This window comes from Salmo salar, chromosome 07, assembly GCF_965601325.2.
Source record: "Salmo salar chromosome 07, fSalSal1, whole genome shotgun sequence".
In the NCBI taxonomy this organism is placed as follows: Eukaryota; Metazoa; Chordata; class Actinopteri; order Salmoniformes; family Salmonidae; genus Salmo; species Salmo salar.
Genome location: NC_138297.1, coordinates 50,738,372 through 50,757,717, shown reverse-complemented (window position 1 = coordinate 50,757,717; position 19,346 = coordinate 50,738,372). Strand labels below are relative to the sequence as shown.

Sequence of the window (19,346 nt, the reverse complement as noted above, 5' to 3'; positions counted from 1 at the left end):
ACAGAGGGTTAGGACGTGTGTGTGTGTGACCGTGGAAGTGACAGAGGGTTAGGACGTGTGTGTGTGTGACCGTGGAAGTGACAGAGGGTGAGGACGTGTGTGTGTGTGACCGTGGAAGTGACAGAGGGTTAGGACGTGTGTGTGTGACCGTGGAAGTGACAGAGGGTGAGGACGTGTGTGTGTGTGACCGTGGAAGTGACAGAGGGTTAGGACGTGTGTGTGTGACCGTGGAAGTGACAGAGGGTGAGGACGTGTGTGTGTGTGACCGTGGAAGTGACAGAGGGTGAGGACGTGTGTGTGTGTGACCGTGGAAGTGACAGAGGGTTAGGACGTGTGTGTGTGTGTGTGACCGTGGAAGTGACAGAGGGTTAGGACGTGTGTGTGTGACCGTGGAAGTGACAGAGGGTTAGGACGTGTGTGTGTGTGACCGTGGAAGTGACAGAGGGTTAGGACGTGTGTGTGTGTGTGTGAGACCGTGGAAGTGACAGAGGGTGAGGACGTGTGTGTGTGACCGTGGAAGTGACAGAGGGTTAGGACGTGTGTGTGTGTGACCGTGGAAGTGACAGAGGGTTAGGACGTGTGTGTGTGTGACCGTGGAAGTGACAGAGGGTTAGGACGTGTGTGTGTGTGTGTGACCGTGGAAGTGACAGAGGGTGAGGACGTGTGTGTGTGACCGTGGAAGTGACAGAGGGTGAGGACGTGTGTGTGTGTGAACGTGGAAGTGACAGAGGGTTAGGACGTGTGTGTGTGTGTGTGACCGTGGAAGTGACAGAGGGTGAGGACGTGTGTGTGTGACCGTGGAAGTGACAGAGGGTTAGGACGTGTGTGTGTGTGACCGTGGAAGTGACAGAGGGTTAGGACGTGTGTGTGTGTGTGACCGTGGAAGTGACAGAGGGTGAGGACGTGTGTGTGTGTGACCGTGGAAGTGACAGAGGGTTAGGACGTGTGTGTGTGTGACCGTGGAAGTGACAGAGGGTTAGGACGTGTGTGTGTGTGTGACCGTGGAAGTGACAGAGGGTTAGGACGTGTGTGTGTGTGAACGTGGAAGTGACAGAGGGTTAGGACGTGTGTGTGTGTGACCGTGGAAGTGACAGAGGGTTAGGACGTGTGTGTGTGTGACCGTGGAAGTGACAGAGGGTTAGGACGTGTGTGTGTGTGACCGTGGAAGTGACAGAGGGTTAGGACGTGTGTGTGTGTGACCGTGGAAGTGACAGAGGGTTAGGACGTGTGTGTGTGTGACCGTGGAAGTGACAGAGGGTGAGGACGTGTGTGTGTGTGACCGTGGAAGTGACAGAGGGTTAGGACGTGTGTGTGTGACCGTGGAAGTGACAGAGGGTTAGGACGTGTGTGTGTGACCGTGGAAGTGACAGAGGGTGAGGACGTGTGTGTGTGTGACCGTGGAAGTGACAGAGGGTTAGGACGTGTGTGTGTGACCGTGGAAGTGACAGAGGGTGAGGACGTGTGTGTGTGTGACCGTGGAAGTGACAGAGGGTGAGGACGTGTGTGTGTGTGACCGTGGAAGTGACAGAGGGTTAGGACGTGTGTGTGTGTGACCGTGGAAGTGACAGAGGGTTAGGACGTGTGTGTGTGTGTGTGACCGTGGAAGTGACAGAGGGTGAGGACGTGTGTGTGTGACCGTGGAAGTGACAGAGGGTTAGGACGTGTGTGTGTGTGACCGTGGAAGTGACAGAGGGTTAGGACGTGTGTGTGTGTGTGTGACCGTGGAAGTGACAGAGGGTGAGGACGTGTGTGTGTGTGTGTGACCGTGGAAGTGACAGAGGGTTAGGACGTGTGTGTGTGTGACCGTGGAAGTGACAGAGGGTTAGGACGTGTGTGTGTGTGACCGTGGAAGTGACAGAGGGTTAGGACGTGTGTGTGTGTGACCGTGGAAGTGACAGAGGGTTAGGACGTGTGTGTGTGTGACCGTGGAAGTGACAGAGGGTTAGGACGTGTGTGTGTGACCGTGGAAGTGACAGAGGGTTAGGACGTGTGTGTGTGTGTGACCGTGGAAGTGACAGAGGGTTAGGACGTGTGTGTGTGTGACCGTGGAAGTGACAGAGGGTTAGGACGTGTGTGTGTGTGACCTTGGAAGTGACAGAGGGTTAGGACGTGTGTGTGTGTGACCGTGGAAGTGACAGAGTGTTAGGACGTGTGTGTGTGTGACCGTGGAAGTGACAGAGGGTGAGGACGTGTGTGTGTGTGACCGTGGAAGTGACAGAGGGTTAGGACGTGTGTGTGTGACCGTGGAAGTGACAGAGGGTGAGGACGTGTGTGTGTGACCGTGGAAGTGACAGAGGGTTAGGACGTGTGTGTGTGTGACCGTGGAAGTGACAGAGGGTGAGGACGTGTGTGTGTGTGACCGTGGAAGTGACAGAGGGTTAGGACGTGTGTGTGTGACCGTGGAAGTGACAGAAGGTTAGGACGTGTGTGTGTGTGACCGTGGAAGTGACAGAGGGTTAGGACGTGTGTGTGTGTGACCGTGGAAGTGACAGAGGGTTAGGACGTGTGTGTGTGTGACCGTGGAAGTGACAGAGGGTTAGGACGTGTGTGTGTGTGACCGTGGAAGTGACAGAGGGTTAGGACGTGTGTGTGTGTGACCGTGGAAGTGACAGAGGGTTAGGACGTGTGTGTGTGTGACCGTGGAAGTGACAGAGGGTTAGGACGTGTGTGTGTGTGACCGTGGAAGTGACAGAGGGTTAGGACGTGTGTGTGTGACCGTGGAAGTGACAGAGGGTTAGGACGTGTGTGTGTGACCGTGGAAGTGACAGAGGGTTAGGACGTGTGTGTGTGTGACCGTGGAAGTGACAGAGGGTTAGGACGTGTGTGTGTGTGACCGTGGAAGTGACAGAGGGTTAGGACGTGTGTGTGTGTGACCGTGGAAGTGACAGAGGGTTAGGACGTGTGTGTGTGTGACCGTGGAAGTGACAGAGGGTTAGGACGTGTGTGTGTGTGACCGTGGAAGTGACAGAGGGTTAGGACGTGTGTGTGTGTGACCGTGGAAGTGACAGAGGGTTAGGACGTGTGTGTGTGTGACCGTGGAAGTGACAGAGGGTTAGGACGTGTGTGTGTGTGACCGTGGAAGTGACAGAGGGTTAGGACGTGTGTGTGTGTGTGACCGTGGAAGTGACAGAGGGTTAGGACGTGTGTGTGTGTGACCGTGGAAGTGACAGAGGGTTAGGACGTGTGTGTGTGTGACCGTGGAAGTGACAGAGGGTGAGGACGTGTGTGTGTGACCGTGGAAGTGACAGAGGGTTAGGACGTGTGTGTGTGTGACCGTGGAAGTGACAGAGGGTTAGGACGTGTGTGTGTGTGACCGTGGAAGTGACAGAGGGTGAGGACGTGTGTGTGTGTGACCGTGGAAATGACAGAGGGTTAGGACGTGTGTGTGTGACCGTGGAATTGACAGAGGGTTAGGACGTGTGTGTGTGTGTGTGACCGTGGAAGTGACAGAGGGTTAGGACGTGTGTGTGTGTGACCGTGGAAGTGACAGAGGGTTAGGACGTGTGTGTGTGTGACCGTGGAAGTGACAGAGGGTGAGGACGTGTGTGTGTGTGACCGTGGAAATGACAGAGGGTTAGGACGTGTGTGTGTGTGACCGTGGAAGTGACAGAGGGTTAGGACGTGTGTGTGTGTGACCGTGGAAGTGACAGAGGGTTAGGACGTGTGTGTGTGTGACCGTGGAAGTGACAGAGGGTTAGGACGTGTGTGTGTGACCGTGGAAGTGACAGAGGGTTAGGACGTGTGTGTGTGACCGTGGAAGTGACAGAGGGTTAGGACGTGTGTGTGTGTGACCGTGGAAGTGACAGAGGGTTAGGACGTGTGTGTGTGACCGTGGAAGTGACAGAGGGTTAGGACGTGTGTGTGTGTGACCGTGGAAGTGACAGAGGGTTAGGACGTGTGTGTGTGTGACCGTGGAAGTGACAGAGGGTTAGGACGTGTGTGTGTGTGTGACCGTGGAAGTGACAGAGGGTGAGGACGTGTGTGTGTGTGACCGTGGAAGTGACAGAGGGTTAGGACGTGTGTGTGTGTGTGACCGTGGAAGTGACAGAGGGTTAGGACGTGTGTGTGTGTGACCGTGGAAGTGACAGAGGGTTAGGACGTGTGTGTGTGTGACCGTGGAAGTGACAGAGGGTTAGGACGTGTGTGTGTGTGACCGTGGAAGTGACAGAGGGTTAGGACGTGTGTGTGTGTGACCGTGGAAGTGACAGAGGGTTAGGACGTGTGTGTGTGTGACCGTGGAAGTGACAGAGGGTTAGGACGTGTGTGTGTGACCGTGGAAGTGACAGAGGGTTAGGACGTGTGTGTGTGTGACCGTGGAAGTGACAGAGGGTTAGGACGTGTGTGTGTGTGACCGTGGAAGTGACAGAGGGTGAGGACGTGTGTGTGTGTGACCGTGGAAGTGACAGAGGGTTAGGACGTGTGTGTGTGTGTGACCGTGGAAGTGACAGAGGGTTAGGACGTGTGTGGTGTGTGACCGTGGAAGTGACAGAGGGTTAGGACGTGTGTGTGTGTGACCGTGGAAGTGACAGAGGGTTAGGACGTGTGTGTGTGTGACCGTGGAAGTGACAGAGGGTTAGGACGTGTGTGTGTGTGACCGTGGAAGTGACAGAGGGTTAGGACGTGTGTGTGTGTGACCGTGGAAGTGACAGAGGGTTAGGACGTGTGTGTGTGTGACCGTGGAAGTGACAGAGGGTTAGGACGTGTGTGTGTGTGACCGTGGAAGTGACAGAGGGTTAGGACGTGTGTGTGTGTGACCGTGGAAGTGACAGAGGGTTAGGACGTGTGTGTGTGACCGTGGAAGTGACAGAGGGTTAGGACGTGTGTGTGTGTGACCGTGGAAGTGACAGAGGGTTAGGACGTGTGTGTGTGACCGTGGAAGTGACAGAGGGTTAGGACGTGTGTGTGTGTGACCGTGGAAGTGACAGAGGGTTAGGACGTGTGTGTGTGACCGTGGAAGTGACAGAGGGTTAGGACGTGTGTGTGTGACCGTGGAAGTGACAGAGGGTTAGGACGTGTGTGTGTGTGACCATGGAAGTGACAGAGGGTTAGGACGTGTGTGTGTGACCGTGGAAGTGACAGAGGGTTAGGACGTGTGTGTGTGACTGTGGAAGTGACAGAGGGTTAGGACGTGTGTGTGTGTGACCGTGGAAGTGACAGAGGGTTAGGACGTGTGTGTGTGTGACCGTGGAAGTGACAGAGGGTTAGGACGTGTGTGTGTGACCGTGGAAGTGACAGAGGGTTAGGACGTGTGTGTGTGTGACCGTGGAAGTGACAGAGGGTTAGGACGTGTGTGTGTGTGACCGTGGAAGTGACAGAGGGTTAGGACGTGTGTGTGTGTGACCGTGGAAGTGACAGAGGGTTAGGACGTGTGTGTGTGTGACCGTGGAAGTGACAGAGGGTTAGGACGTGTGTGTGTGACCGTGGAAGTGACAGAGGGTTAGGACGTGTGTGTGTGTGTGTGACCGTGGAAGTGACAGAGGGTTAGGACGTGTGTGTGTGTGACCGTGGAAGTGACAGAGGGTTAGGACGTGTGTGTGTGTGACCGTGGAAGTGACAGAGGGTTAGGACGTGTGTGTGTGTGTGTGTGACCGTGGAAGTGACAGAGGGTTAGGACGTGTGTGTGTGTGACCGTGGAAGTGACAGAGGGTTAGGACGTGTGTGTGTGTGACCGTGGAAGTGACAGAGGGTTAGGACGTGTTTGTGTGACCGTGGAAGTGACAGAGGGTTAGGACGTGTGTGTGTGACCGTGGAAGTGACAGAGGGTTAGGACGTGTGTGTGTGTGTGACTGTGTGTCAGGGAGTCAACCCTCCTGGGAAGCAGACTTTCTTTGACAATGTTCCAGCAGAGAGAACGAGAAAGAAAACAAGAAAGAGAAGGAGAAAACAAGAGAACGATAGAGACGGTGAGAAATAGAGATCAAAGTATGAAAGCCAATTTCGAAGCTAGAGATAACAAACTCCTCCAGTTTCGCTCAGTCTTTTTAAGTGTACAGATAAATGATGAGGCTTTAGGGAGCCTGCAGTGGAACACATCAGCCCCAGAGGTCTCATTAGCACCGACTTGGACGCTTCCCGGAGAGGAGTGTGTGTGTTTAATTAATCATTTAGGGTGGTTTAAAACCTAATAAAGTGACCCTGCTACCAGGCCCCGAGCAAGTAGAGCACAGCCCTCAATATCTCACTGCTAAGGGCCAAGTACATTAACACACACTCGTATAGAGACGGAAAGAGGGTAGAGTCCCCAAAGCCAGCACTGAGAGAGAGAGAGAGAGAGAGAGAGAGAGAGAGAGAGAGAGAGAGAGAGAGAGAGGAGATCCATCCTAGAAAAATCAATAGACTGTTAAGGGCCCAGTACAGTCAAAGACAAGATTTTCCTGATTTATATTCATTTTCAAACTATGAGGTTGGAATAATACTGTGAAAATTATGTTAATGTACTTTTAGTGTAAGAGCTGTTTGAACAGACCGGCTGATATTTCAGCCTGTTTTGGTGGGACGGAGTTTTGGCCTGACTGGTGACATCACCAAGCGGTAATTAGTAAATAGACCAATAAGAAAGAATTCCAAACCTCTCTGCCAATAAGCTCGTTTTCAGTTTTCCCCTCCCCACAATTTTTTGCGTGGGCAATTTGAATTGAAAACAATCACAGTAAGGTATTTAATTGTTACCCAGAAATGAGTTGATATTGAGATGAAAATGGCTGCATTGGATAACAACATACACACGCACTAACTGAAACACCGACGGATAAATAAGGCTACACAGTACACAGACATGGAACAACGCACACCTCCGGGAACACACACTACTCCTGTAACATATTGGAGAGGTAAGGCTGGGAAGAAAATGTGTATGTGTGTACGTGGTGTCTGTCTGTGTGTACGTGGTGTCTGTCTGTGTGTACGTGGTGTCTGTCTGTGTGTACGTGGTGTCTGCCTGTGTGTACGTGGTGTCTGTCTGTGTGTACGTGGTGTCTGTCTGTGTGTACGTGGTGTCTGCCTGTGTGTCCGTGGTGTCTGTCTGTGTGTACGTGGTGTCTGTCTGTGTGTACGTGGTGTCTGTCTGTGTGTACGTGGTGTCTGTCTGTGTGTACGTGGTGTCTGCCTGTGTGTCCGTGGTGTCTGCCTGTGTGTACGAGGTGTCTGCCTGTGTGTACGTGGTGTCTGTGTGTACGTGGTGTCTGTCTGTGTGTACGTGGTGTCTGCCTGTGTGTACGTGGTGTCTGTGTGTACGTGGTGTCTGCCTGTGTGTACGAGGTGTCTGTCTGTGTGTACGTGGTGTCTGTCTGTGTGTACGAGGTGTCTGTCTGTGTGTACGTGGTGTCTGTCTGTGTGTACGAGGTGTCTGTCTGTGTGTACGTGGTGTCTATCTGTGTGTACGTGGTGTCTGCCTGTGTGTACATGGTGTCTGCCTGTGTGTACGTGGTGTCTGTGTGTACGTGGTGTCTGTCTGTGTGTACGTGGTGTCTGTCTGTGTGTACGTGGTGTCTGTCTGTGTGTACGTGGTGTCTGTCTGTATACGTGGTGTCTGTCTGTGTGTACGTGGTGTCTGCCTGTGTGTACGTGGTGTCTGCCTGTGTGTACGTGGTGTCTGTGTGTACGTGGTGTCTGTGTGTACGTGGTGTCTGTCTGTGTGTACATGGTGTCTGTCTGTGTATACGTGGTGTCTGCCTGTGTGTACGTGGTGTCTGCCTGTGTGTACGTGGTGTCTGTCTGTGTGTACGTGGTGTCTGTCTGTGTGTACGTGGTGTCTGTGTGTACGTGGTGTCTGTCTGTGTGTACGTGTGTGAGGCCAGGACCTCCTCATCAAAAAAAGCCTGAAAAGATGTAATCCTCTCCTTTCTGTAATCTGACATTTGATCTCTTTTTTCCCAGAGCCAAGATTACCCAGCAGCCACCACCCTCAACAAACACACTCTTTTAGATGGAGAGAGAAGGATGAGCACATAGAGATGGAGAGAGGTGGGTGAGGATAAAGAGAGAGAGAGAGGGATGGATAGAGTAGGAGGAGAGTTGAAGAAGTGTAGCAGTGTAATCCTGGAGTAATCAGAGAGAGAACCCTGAGACCTGGGGTTTTATACTGAGATTGTCAGACGCTTTAGCAGCTCAATCACACTCCTCACACAGACAAGTATGTTCACTAACCTTTTGGAGAAAGACAGAGTGGGAGTGAGACAGTTGAAGAGAGAGAGAGAGAGAGAGAGAGAGAGAGAGAGAGAGAGAGAGAGAGAGAGAGAGAGAGAGAGAGAGAGAGAGAGAGAGAGAGAGAGAGAGAGAGAGAGAGAGAGAGCAGAGACAGAGAGAGAGAAAGAAAGAGCGACAGGTAGTAGCAAAGCTGCATTCCACACCTCACACAACACAGACCCTCCATCTTTGGAGTTCTGATGAAGAACACGTAGTGCGCAGCACATGGCAGGCACAGGACACACACACACACGTCAGAGTTCTTAGGAAAGCAGTTTACCGACTAGGCATCCACATGTGAAAATGTGCCAGTGGAACCAACAAGCAGATAATTGATCTTAGCTTGCTCTCTTTAACACACACGCCACTCCCCTGTGTTGCGTAATCTACACTGATCTAGTCAACTCAATCTGTGAGCCTGGCAGTGTGTGTGTATGGTACAGTAACTGAATAGCACTGAATGTGTTTGTAGGTACAGTAGATTTCACACTCACACTCTAATCTAGTGGAAGTAGCTCGCTGATACGAACCAGCTGTATTCCTGTGTGTGTGTGTGTGTGTGTGTGTGTGTGTGTGTGTGTGTGTGTGTGTGTGTGTGGTGTGTGTGTGTGTGTGTGTGTGTGTCTGTGTGTCTGTGTGTGTGTGTGTGTGTGAACCAGTGGAGGCTGCTGAGGGGAGGACAGCTCCTAATAATGGCTGGAATGGAGTATAATGGATGGAAACCATGTTTTTGATGCCATTCCATTTACTCCATTCCAGCCATTATTAGGAGCTGTCCTCCCCTCAGCAGCCTCCACTGGTGTGAATAGGCTGTGTGTGCACCCATACGTGTGCAGTCAGCAGGCTAGAGTGTTTAATGCTTTATAATGTGACAGCTGAGCTGTATGGACATTAATTGAGTCAATATTATGGTCGGCAACAATTTGCATCATCACACAAGCTTCTACAGGTGGAGATGGGTTACATAATGACTGACTAAAAAGACCCAGTCAGCTCTGAGCCTGTGGTATAATATGTTAAGACAGCTCTGTGATACAGAAAATTATGACCCAGTCAGCTCTGAGGCCTGTGGTATAATATGTTAAAACAGCTCTGAGGCCTGTGGTATAATATGTTCAGACAGCTCTGAGGCCTGTGGTATAATATGTTAAGACAGCTCTGAGGCCTGTGGTATAATATGTTAAAACAGCTCTGAGGCCTGTGGTATAATATGTTAAGACAGCTCTGAGGCCTGTGGTATAATATGTTAAGACAGCTCTGACCCTGTGGTATAATATGTTAAGACAGCTCTGAGGCCTGTGGTATAATATGTTAAAACAGCTCTGAGACCTGTGGTATAATATGTTCAGACAGCTCTGAGGCCTGTGGTATAATATGTTAAGACAGCTCTGAGGCCTGTGGTATAATATGTTAAGACAGCTCTGACCCTGTGGTATAATATGTTAAGACAGCTCTGAGGCCTGTGGTATAATATGTTAAGACAGCTCTGACCCTGTGGTATAATATGTTAAGACAGCTCTGAGGCTGTGGTATAATATGTTAAGACAGCTCTGAGGCCTGTGGTATAATATGTTAAGACAGCTCTGAGGCCTGTGGTATAATATGTTAAAACAGCTCTGAGGCCTGTGGTATAATATGTTAAGACAGCTCTGAGGCCTGTGGTATAATATGTTAAGACAGCTCTGAGGCTGTGGTATAATATGTTAAGACAGCTCTGAGGCCTGTGGTATAATATGTTAAGACAGCTCTGAGGCCTGTGGTATAATATGTTAAGACAGCTCTGAGGCTGTGGTATAATATGTTAAGACAGCTCTGAGGCCTGTGGTATAATATGTTAAGACAGCTCTGACCCTGTGGTATAATATGTTAAGACAGCTCTGAGGCTGTGGTATAATATGTTAAGACAGCTCTGAGGCCTGTGGTATAATATGTTAAGACAGCTCTGAGGCCTGTGGTATAATATGTTAAGACAGCTCTGAGGCTGTGGTATAATATGTTAAGACAGCTCTGAGGCCTGTGGTATAATATGTTAAGACAGCTCTGACCCTGTGGTATAATATGTTAAGACAGCTCTGAGGCCTGTGGTATAATATGTTAAGACAGCTCTGTGATACAGAAAATCATTTGGATGAGAGAGTGTGTGTTAATCCGAGGCTGTGTTACTCACTATACCCGGCATCTCTGTTAGTTTGTCAGTCCACTGTAGGTTTAGCTCACTCTCAATCACTAATCCAACACACACACACGGAGAAGGGAAGATAGAGGGCTGGAGAGAAATTCCTAAAAAGATGTGCCAATGAGTATTCTGCCAACCTGGTCCCAGATATGTATAGCTTCAGCTAAGTCTTCTGACTATCAAGAGGAGAGGAGACAGGCTGCTAGCTAGTAGCTACTTTAGTGCATTAAATCAAACCCGTTTGCTCTGACTAGATTCCCTCTTCATCTCTTCCTCCTACAACACACCACTCTGCCTGAGGACTCTCTCTCTCTCTCTCTCTCTCTCTCTCTCTCTCTCGCTCTCTCTCCTCTCTCTCTCTCTCTCTCTCTCTCTCTCTCTCTCTCTCTCTCTCTCTCTCGGGTCAATGGCTATAACTCTGTCCTCATTCCCAGAAAGATCCTAGCCCAAAGACCATGGATAACCCATATCCTACCCACCAACTCACACAACTCAGGGCGAGTCCATGAATACGGTACAGACAGACAGACAGACAGAACAGTTGATGTCACAGACAGGATAAAGAGAGAGGGAGAGAGAGACAGAACAGTTGATGTCACAGACAGGATAAAGAGAGAGGGAGAGAAAGACAGAACAGTTGATGTCACAGAGACAGGATAAAGAGAGAGGGGGAGAGAGACAGAACAGTTGATGTCACAGACAGGATAAAGAGAGAGGGGGAGAAAGACAGAACAGTTGATGTCACAGACAGGATAAAGAGAGAGAGAGAGAGAGACAGAACAGTTGATGTCACAGACAGGATAAAGAGAGAGGGAGAGAGAGACAGAACAGTTGATGACACAGAGACAGGATAAAGAGAGAGAGAGAGAGAGACAGAACAGTTGATGTCACAGACAGGATAAAGAGAGAGAGAGAGAGACAGAACAGTTGATGTCACAGACAGGATAAAGAGAGAGGGAGAGAAAGACAGAACAGTTGATGACACAGAGACAGGATAAAGAGAGAGGGAGAGAGAGACAGAACAGTTGATGTCACAGACAGGATAAAGAGAGAGGGAGAGAAAGACAGAACAGTTGATGTCACAGAGACAGGATAAAGAGAGAGAGAGAGAGACAGAACAGTTGATGTCACAGACAGGATAAAGAGAGAGGGAGAGAAAGACAGAACAGTTGATGACACAGAGACAGGATAAAGAGAGAGAGAGAGAGAGACAGAACAGTTGATGTCACAGACAGGATAAAGAGAGAGGGAGAGAAAGACAGAACAGTTGATGTCACAGAGACAGGATAAAGAGAGAGGGGGAGAGAGACAGAACAGTTGATGTCACAGACAGGATAAAGAGAGAGGGGGAGAAAGACAGAACAGTTGATGTCACAGACAGGATAAAGAGAGAGAGAGAGAGAGACAGAACAGTTGATGTCACAGACAGGATAAAGAGAGAGGGAGAGAGAGACAGAACAGTTGATGACACAGAGACAGGATAAAGAGAGAGAGAGAGAGAGAGAGACAGAACAGTTGATGTCACAGACAGGATAAAGAGAGAGGGAGAGAAAGACAGAACAGTTGATGACACAGAGACAGGATAAAGAGAGAGGGAGAGAGAGACAGAACAGTTGATGTCACAGACAGGATAAAGAGAGAGGGAGAGAAAGACAGAACAGTTGATGTCACAGAGACAGGATAAAGAGAGAGAGAGAGAGACAGAACAGTTGATGTCACAGACAGGATAAAGAGAGAGGGAGAGAAAGGCAGAACAGTTGATGACACAGAGACAGGATAAAGAGAGAGGGAGAGAGAGACAGAACAGTTGATGTCACAGACAGGATAAAGAGAGAGGGAGAGAAAGACAGAACAGTTGATGTCACAGAGACAGGATAAAGAGAGAGAGAGAGAGACAGAACAGTTGATGTCACAGACAGGATAAAGAGAGAGGGAGAGAAAGACAGAACAGTTGATGACACAGAGACAGGATAAAGAGAGAGAGAGAGAGAGACAGAACAGTTGATGTCACAGACAGGATAAAGAGAGAGGGAGAGAAAGACAGAACAGTTGATGTCACAGAGACAGGATAAAGAGAGAGGGAGAGAGAGACAGAACAGTTGATGTCACAGACAGGATAAAGAGAGAGGGAGAGAAAGACAGAACAGTTGATGACACAGAGACAGGATAAAGAGAGAGGGAGAGAGAGACAGAACAGTTGATGTCACAGACAGGATAAAGAGAGAGGGAGAGAGAGACAGAACAGTTGATGTCACAGACAGGATAAAGAGAGAGGGAGAGAGAGACAGAACAGTTGATGACACAGAGACAGGATAAAGAGAGAGGGAGAGAGAGACAGAACAGTTGATGTCACAGACAGGATAAAGAGAGACAGAGAGAGAAGCTTTAGAGCAACACCCCCAAAGTGAATAAATGCCTTTGAGCAGAGACATCAGAGAGAGGATGATAGAAGGGAAGAGAGAGAGAGGGAGAGAATGGGGAGCATAGTAAGAGATATCAGCGGCAAAGCCTGTATAAGATTGGGGGGTGGGGAAGGGGTGAGACTTCTGTGGTTGCCCTGACAACAGAAGGGAACGACAGCTGCTAGGCTACCCCTCACCACAATGCCCATTGGAGCGTCTCAGAGACTAGGGACCCATAATTCAATACATTGAGGCCTTTCCTCTCCCTCCCACCCACCCTCTCTCTACCCCTCTCCCTCCTTCGTCCTTCCTTTCTCTCACAGAGGTAAGACCGAGCAATTTCAGTGATTTACGGTGATTGGACACTAGTATGAGGTATGTGAGCTCTCTGATTGAGGTGGTCAGATAAGGCAGGTTTATTGTAGACATGAATACTGTATGCTTCCAGACTGAAACAGTGTCTGTATGTAGCATGACGCCCTGGGAAACAACATGAGAACTCAAGCGCTTGTTGCCTTGAGGCTGGTTCGTTTAATCACCTATTGTAGAACTACGGCCCTGATTGGTTTTTTATTTGGTCTGAGAGCACTGGGTTTTTTTATTCTTTAAAACAACAACAATACAATACAAAGACAATACTAATGGCCGCTCCCACCGTGGCGCTCTGGTCAGTGGTGCGCTCGCCCCCACCCGCCCCGAGATGCCGAGCCCAAAAGGATTTCCATAGGGCGGGGAGAACCAAGCCCTGCCCGGCGTGGAAGCGAGCGCAGCCATAATCACCAGGACCAGCACACACCTCTCACAGCATGAAACCAAAACACAAATAGTCAAATGCAAAACATACAATAATCCCATCCCCACCTCAAACATTTATACTGCACATTTGTGTATAAAATTATTCCAACACTCATCAATTCCACCCTTCAGACAGCCACAGATCAACCCATCTTTCCCAGTAAATCACCGTTCTACCATTTCCTCTTGTAATGCATCCCTCCATTCTACCATGGTGCCTCACTCGGAACCTCCCTATCATCCTACCATGGTGCCTCACTAGGAACCTCCCTATCGTTCTACCATGGTGCCTCACTAGGAACCTCCCTATCATTCTACCATGGTGTCTCACTAGGAACCTCCCTATCATTCTACCATGGTGCCTCACTAGGAACCTCCCTATCATTCTACCATGGTGTCTCACTAGGAACCTCCCTGTTTTCTACCATGGTGTCTCACTCGGAACCTCCCTGTTTTCTACCATGGTGTCTCACTCGGAACCTCCCTATCATTCTACCATGGTGTCTCACTAGGAACCTCCCTATCATTCTACCATGGTGTCTCACTAGGAACCTCCCTATCATTCTACCATGGTGTCTCACTCGGAACCTCCCTATCATTCTACCATGGTGTCTCACTAGGAACCTCCCTATCATACTACCATGGTGTCTCACCAGGAACCTCCCTATCATTCTACCATGGTGTCTCACTAGGAACCTCCCTATCATTCTACCATGGTGTCTCACTAGGAACCTCCCTATCATTCTACCATGGTGCCTCACTAGGAACCTCCCTATCATTCTACCATGGTGTCTCACTAGGAACCTCCCTATCATTCTACCATGGTGTCTCACCAGGAACCTCCCTATCATTCTACCATGGTGTCTCACTAGGAACCTCCCTATCATTCTACCATGGTGTCTCACTAGGAACCTCCCTATCATTCTACCATGGTGTCTCACTCGGAACCTCCCTATCCATCTACCATGGTATCTCACTAGGAATCTCCCTATCATTCTACCATGGTGTCTCACTCGGAACCTCCCTATCATTCTACCATGGTGTCTCACTAGGAACCTCCCTATCATTCTACCATGGTGTCTCACTCGGAACCTCCCTATCATTCTACCATGGTGTCTCACTAGGAACCTCCCTATCATTCTACCATGGTGTCTCACTAGGAACCTCCCTATCATTCTACCATGGTGTCTCACCAGGAACCTCCCTATCATTCTACCATGGTGTCTCACTCGGAACCTCCCTATCATTCTACCATGGTGTCTCACCAGGAACCTCCCTATCATTCTACCATGGTGTCTCACTAGGAACTTCCCTATCATTCTACCATGGTGTCTCACTAGGAACCTCCCTATCATTCTACCATGGTGTCTCACTAGGAACCTCCCCATCATTCTACCATGGTGTCTCACTAGGGACTTGAACCTCCCCATCATTCTCCCATAGTGTCTCAGAAGGGACTTGAACCTCCCGATCATTCTACCATCACTTATCATTGTTGGGTTTTAATCCAGATAAACTGGAGACATTATCCAGGTCCTCAATAAGACCGTTCAGAGTTGAAGATCATCAGCATACATTGATACCTTTGTTTCTAAACCATTCATTTCTAACCCTTTAATTTTATCATTGGATAGGATTTTTATAATTAACAATTCAATGGCCATAGCAAACAAGTATGGTGAAAGAAGGCAACCCTGTTTGACACCTCTTAACAATAAAAACCTTTGAGAATTAACCATTATTTATAATGTTACATAAAGGAGTGTTATACATTACTTTTACCAATCTTACAAGAGATTCTCTCAAGTTGAAATAATCCAGGCACTTGTAAATAAATTCAAGCCGTACTTTTATCGAAGGCTTTCTCAAAATCTGCTATAAAGATTATGTGTAACGCCCTGGCCATAGAGAGGGGTTTTTTGTTCTTTATTTTGGTTAGGCCAGGGTGTTACATTGGGTGGGCGTTCTATGTTCCTTTTCTATGTTTTTGTATTTCTTTGTTTTGGGCCGTGTGTGGCTCCCAATCAGGCACAGCTGAAGTTCGTTGTGGTTGATTGGGAGTCACACATAAGTGCATGTTTTTCCATTGGGGTTTTGTGGGTAATTGTTTCTGTTCAGTGTTTCACCTGACAGGACTGTTGGCTGTCAGTTTCTTATTTTGTATTGGTATAGTGTTACCTTTTTATAATTAAATATGATGAACACTAACTCCGCTGCGTTTTGGTCCGCTCTCTCTTCAGACAGCCCTTACAGAATTACCCACCAAACCAGGACCAGGCGGCGGAGGAGGAAGGAGCAGCAGGAGTACAGCGTTATGGACTCGTGGACATGGGAACAAATCCTGGACGGAGAGGGACCATGGACTCAGGCTGGGGATTATCGCCTCCCGCAGTGGGAGATTGAAGCGGAGAGGCGATTCTATGAGGAGAGAGAGTGCAACGAGCACGAGAGGCAGCCCCAATAAAAAAAATGGGGGGGCACACGGGACAGTCGGCGGAGCCGAGGGTGGAACCAGAGCCAGTCGGGATGACATTGGAGGTGAGCGAGGGATATGAGGCAGAGACTGTGACGGAGTTAATGGGGAAATTAAAGGAGAGAGAGATGAGAGAGTTGCTAGTTTGGTGCATAAGGCACGGCATTCGCCCTACAGAGCGTGTCGTGGAATTGATGTCACCTGAGGCAGCTCTCCATACTCGTCCTGAGGTGCGTGCTGGTTGTCTGGTAAAGACTGTGCCTGCGCCCAGAAACAGGCCTCCTGCATGTCTTCCCAGCCCTGCACGTCCTGTGCCTACGCCCAGAACTAGGCCTCCTGCATGTCTTCCCATCCTGGTCAAGCCCGTGCCTCCTCCACGGACCAGTCCTCCAGTGGGTCTCCCTATCCTGGTCAAGCCCGTGTCTCCTCCACGGACCAGTCCTCCAGTGGGTCTCCCTATCCTGGTCAAGCCCGTGTCTCCTCCACGGACCAGTCCTCCAGTGGGTCACCTCATCCTGGTCAAGCCTGTGCCTCCAAGGACCAGTCCTCCGGTGGACCCCTCCACCCTGGTCTCTCCTGTGCCACCTCCTCAAACCAGGCCTCCAGCGGGTCTTCCCAGCCTGGTGAATCCTGAGCCGGATCTGCCATCGCGGCCCGCCGTGCCGGATCTGCCATCGCGGCCTGCCGTGCCGGATCTGCCATCGCCGCCCGCCGTGCCGGATCTGCCATCGCCGCCCGCCGTGCCGGATCTGCCATCGCCGCCCGCCAGCCGGGCGCAGCCATCGCCGACCGCCAGCCGGGCGAAGCCAGGGTCGCCCACCAGACCTTCGGCGCGGCCAGGTGCGCCACCCAAGAGGGCGACGCCAAGGGTGGGGCAGAGGCTACGTCCCGCACCTGAGCCGCCGCCGTAAGAGGGCCCACCCAGACCCTCCCCTTCAGTGTCAGGTTTTGCGGCCGGAGTCCGCTCCTTGGGGGGGGTACTGTAACGCCCTGGCCATTGAGAGGGTTTTTTTGTTCTTTATTTTGGGTTAGACCAGGGTGTTACATTGGGTGGGCGTTCTATGTTCTGTTTCTATGTGTTTGTGTTTCATTTATTTTGGCCGTGTGACTTCCAATCAGGCACAGCTGTAGAGGGTTGTAGCTGATTGGGAGTCACACATAAGTAGTCTACGTTTCATTTGGGGGTTGTGGGTAATTGTTTCTGTTTAGTGTGTTTCACCTGACAGGACTGTGTTGGCTGTCAGTATTCTTGTTTGTTAAATTGTATAGTGTTCCGTTTGATTAAATATGCCGAACACTAACTCCGCTGCGTTTTGGTCCTCTTCTTCCGAAGACAGCCGTTACATTATGCCTGGTTTCTCTACATTCTGATAGTTATCTCCAATATATCCTCAATCCTTACTTTTTTCACTTTTGGCACCATAGAAAAGGATACCAGAAAGTAATCAATCCGACTAGCTTCATATTTCCTAATTGCTGAAGACCAACAGGCCATTAAGGCCTTTGGAATGTGCCATCAGCCACTTCTCTCTCCAATGCACTGGCCCTGGGGACACAGTAAATTGCACTCACAACACTGTTTAATGGCCTGTTACTACACTGCCAAAAACAGCTCAGCAATAAACACACGCACAAACACGCAAACTCACACATACTCTCGCACGCATGCACGCACGCACAAAACCCATCCGTACATTCTTTTTATTCCTGTGTCGAGTTGGAATAAGACCTCAGGTAGTAAAATTCTGGCCTTTACCTGAGTGGAGCAGGAAGGGAAAAACACAGCCTTAAGAAACTTACTCTGCCCAAGGGCAGACTTCCAGGGAGTTGTGAAAGGAAAAAAACAACCCATCCCTTCTTTGCTCTCTCCCTCTATTTCTCAGCAAGGCAGGAAAACCTTCTCTAGTTAAACAGAGGAGAAAGGACAGAAACAGCATATTCTACCCATAAACTTCTGACATACGGCACTATACTTCATACATATACACAGACACACTATGCGACAGTACACCACACACACACACACACACACACACACACACACACACACAGGGTGAAGCTGACCTTTGTGTAATCAGTACTTAAGATGGAAAGACTAGCGAGGCACTAATGAATAAATAACATCCAACCTTAACACCCTCCATCAATCACACGCCTTACCTCTGACTGTCTGTGTCTGTCTGCTTGTCTGTCTCTCTGCCTGTTTGGCAGATTACAATTCGAGCATCTCTGTTGATGTAAAGGGTTTGAAAGTTTCATCTCTCTGAAATCCCTTTATATTCAGTGAAATGTGCCAGCTTCAGTCAGTGTGTGGTTAAATATGAATGAGTGGGGATGGTGACTGAGCAGAGACAGGAGAGGAAGAGGGACACCGTTTTTAATATGACAGATGCCAAATGGACACACACTGACTGTCGAGTGCTGCTGGCTACAACGTGTGTGTGTGTGTGTGTGTGTGGTCAGCATCACCAGTAATAACAACAACGTGGATTTGTCTTCCATAATGTAAATGCTAGTCTGCGGATCTTAAATCTAGGCCACTTTCCTTCAAACTGCAAAACATGTCAACTATCCTGTAATGAAAATATGGGGCGTGTGTACTAGGGAGGGTGAAGTGAAAAGTGTATTTTCTGTCTCTCAGCCTCTCCTCTCCCTGCTCTGTAGTCTGTTCCAGCCACGATTATCCCGTCCCGGTTGTCTCATGGACAAGCCGCCACTCTCCAGCCATGCTAATGAACTTATGGATGGCTGGCGAGAGCCCGGGAGTCCCCAAACGCTCCTTTCCACTCCAGTAGCCGTTACCGACCAAGGGTTTCCACTGTCAGATACAATATGTGGAATACACCAGTGCCGTCCCCCAGCCTTCCCCTTGACTCTCCTCCATGATCTCTATCCTTTCCCCTATGCCTACCCTCTATATGGGATATATAGCTGAATACCAGCTAGACCCCTGACTACATACCCTTGTTGACATTTTCACTCTTTCATACATTCATTGGTTTGTCATATACTAGGACAAATAGCTCGATTTAGTTTTGCATAGCCTATCCCCTAAATGGGTCATGGTATGGGAATCAGCTATCGGTGTCGTTGTTTGTGCTATAAGTATAACTCGTCACTGTATCTCACCCACAACATTACAGTTAAGAATGAACACAAACACCAGGGACAAAACAACTATACCGTTGCAAACTATATTGTGTGGGAATGACCGTATAAAGCAAAGCGTTTAGGGGCCACGTCCACCACAAACATCTGGCTGCACATTTGCTCCCGACAAAACAATTGGGGTAAAGGAACCGAATGACTAGAACCT

At 49.5% G+C, this 19,346-nt stretch overlaps 1 protein-coding gene across 2 annotated transcripts in view; it reads right to left on the bottom strand.

Annotated features, from left to right (window-relative positions):
• Nucleotides 1-19,346, bottom strand: part of LOC106609443 (transmembrane and coiled-coil domain protein 3) — a 52,000-nt gene that overhangs the window by 20,033 nt on the left and 12,621 nt on the right. The gene's annotated exons all lie outside the window — the stretch shown is intronic.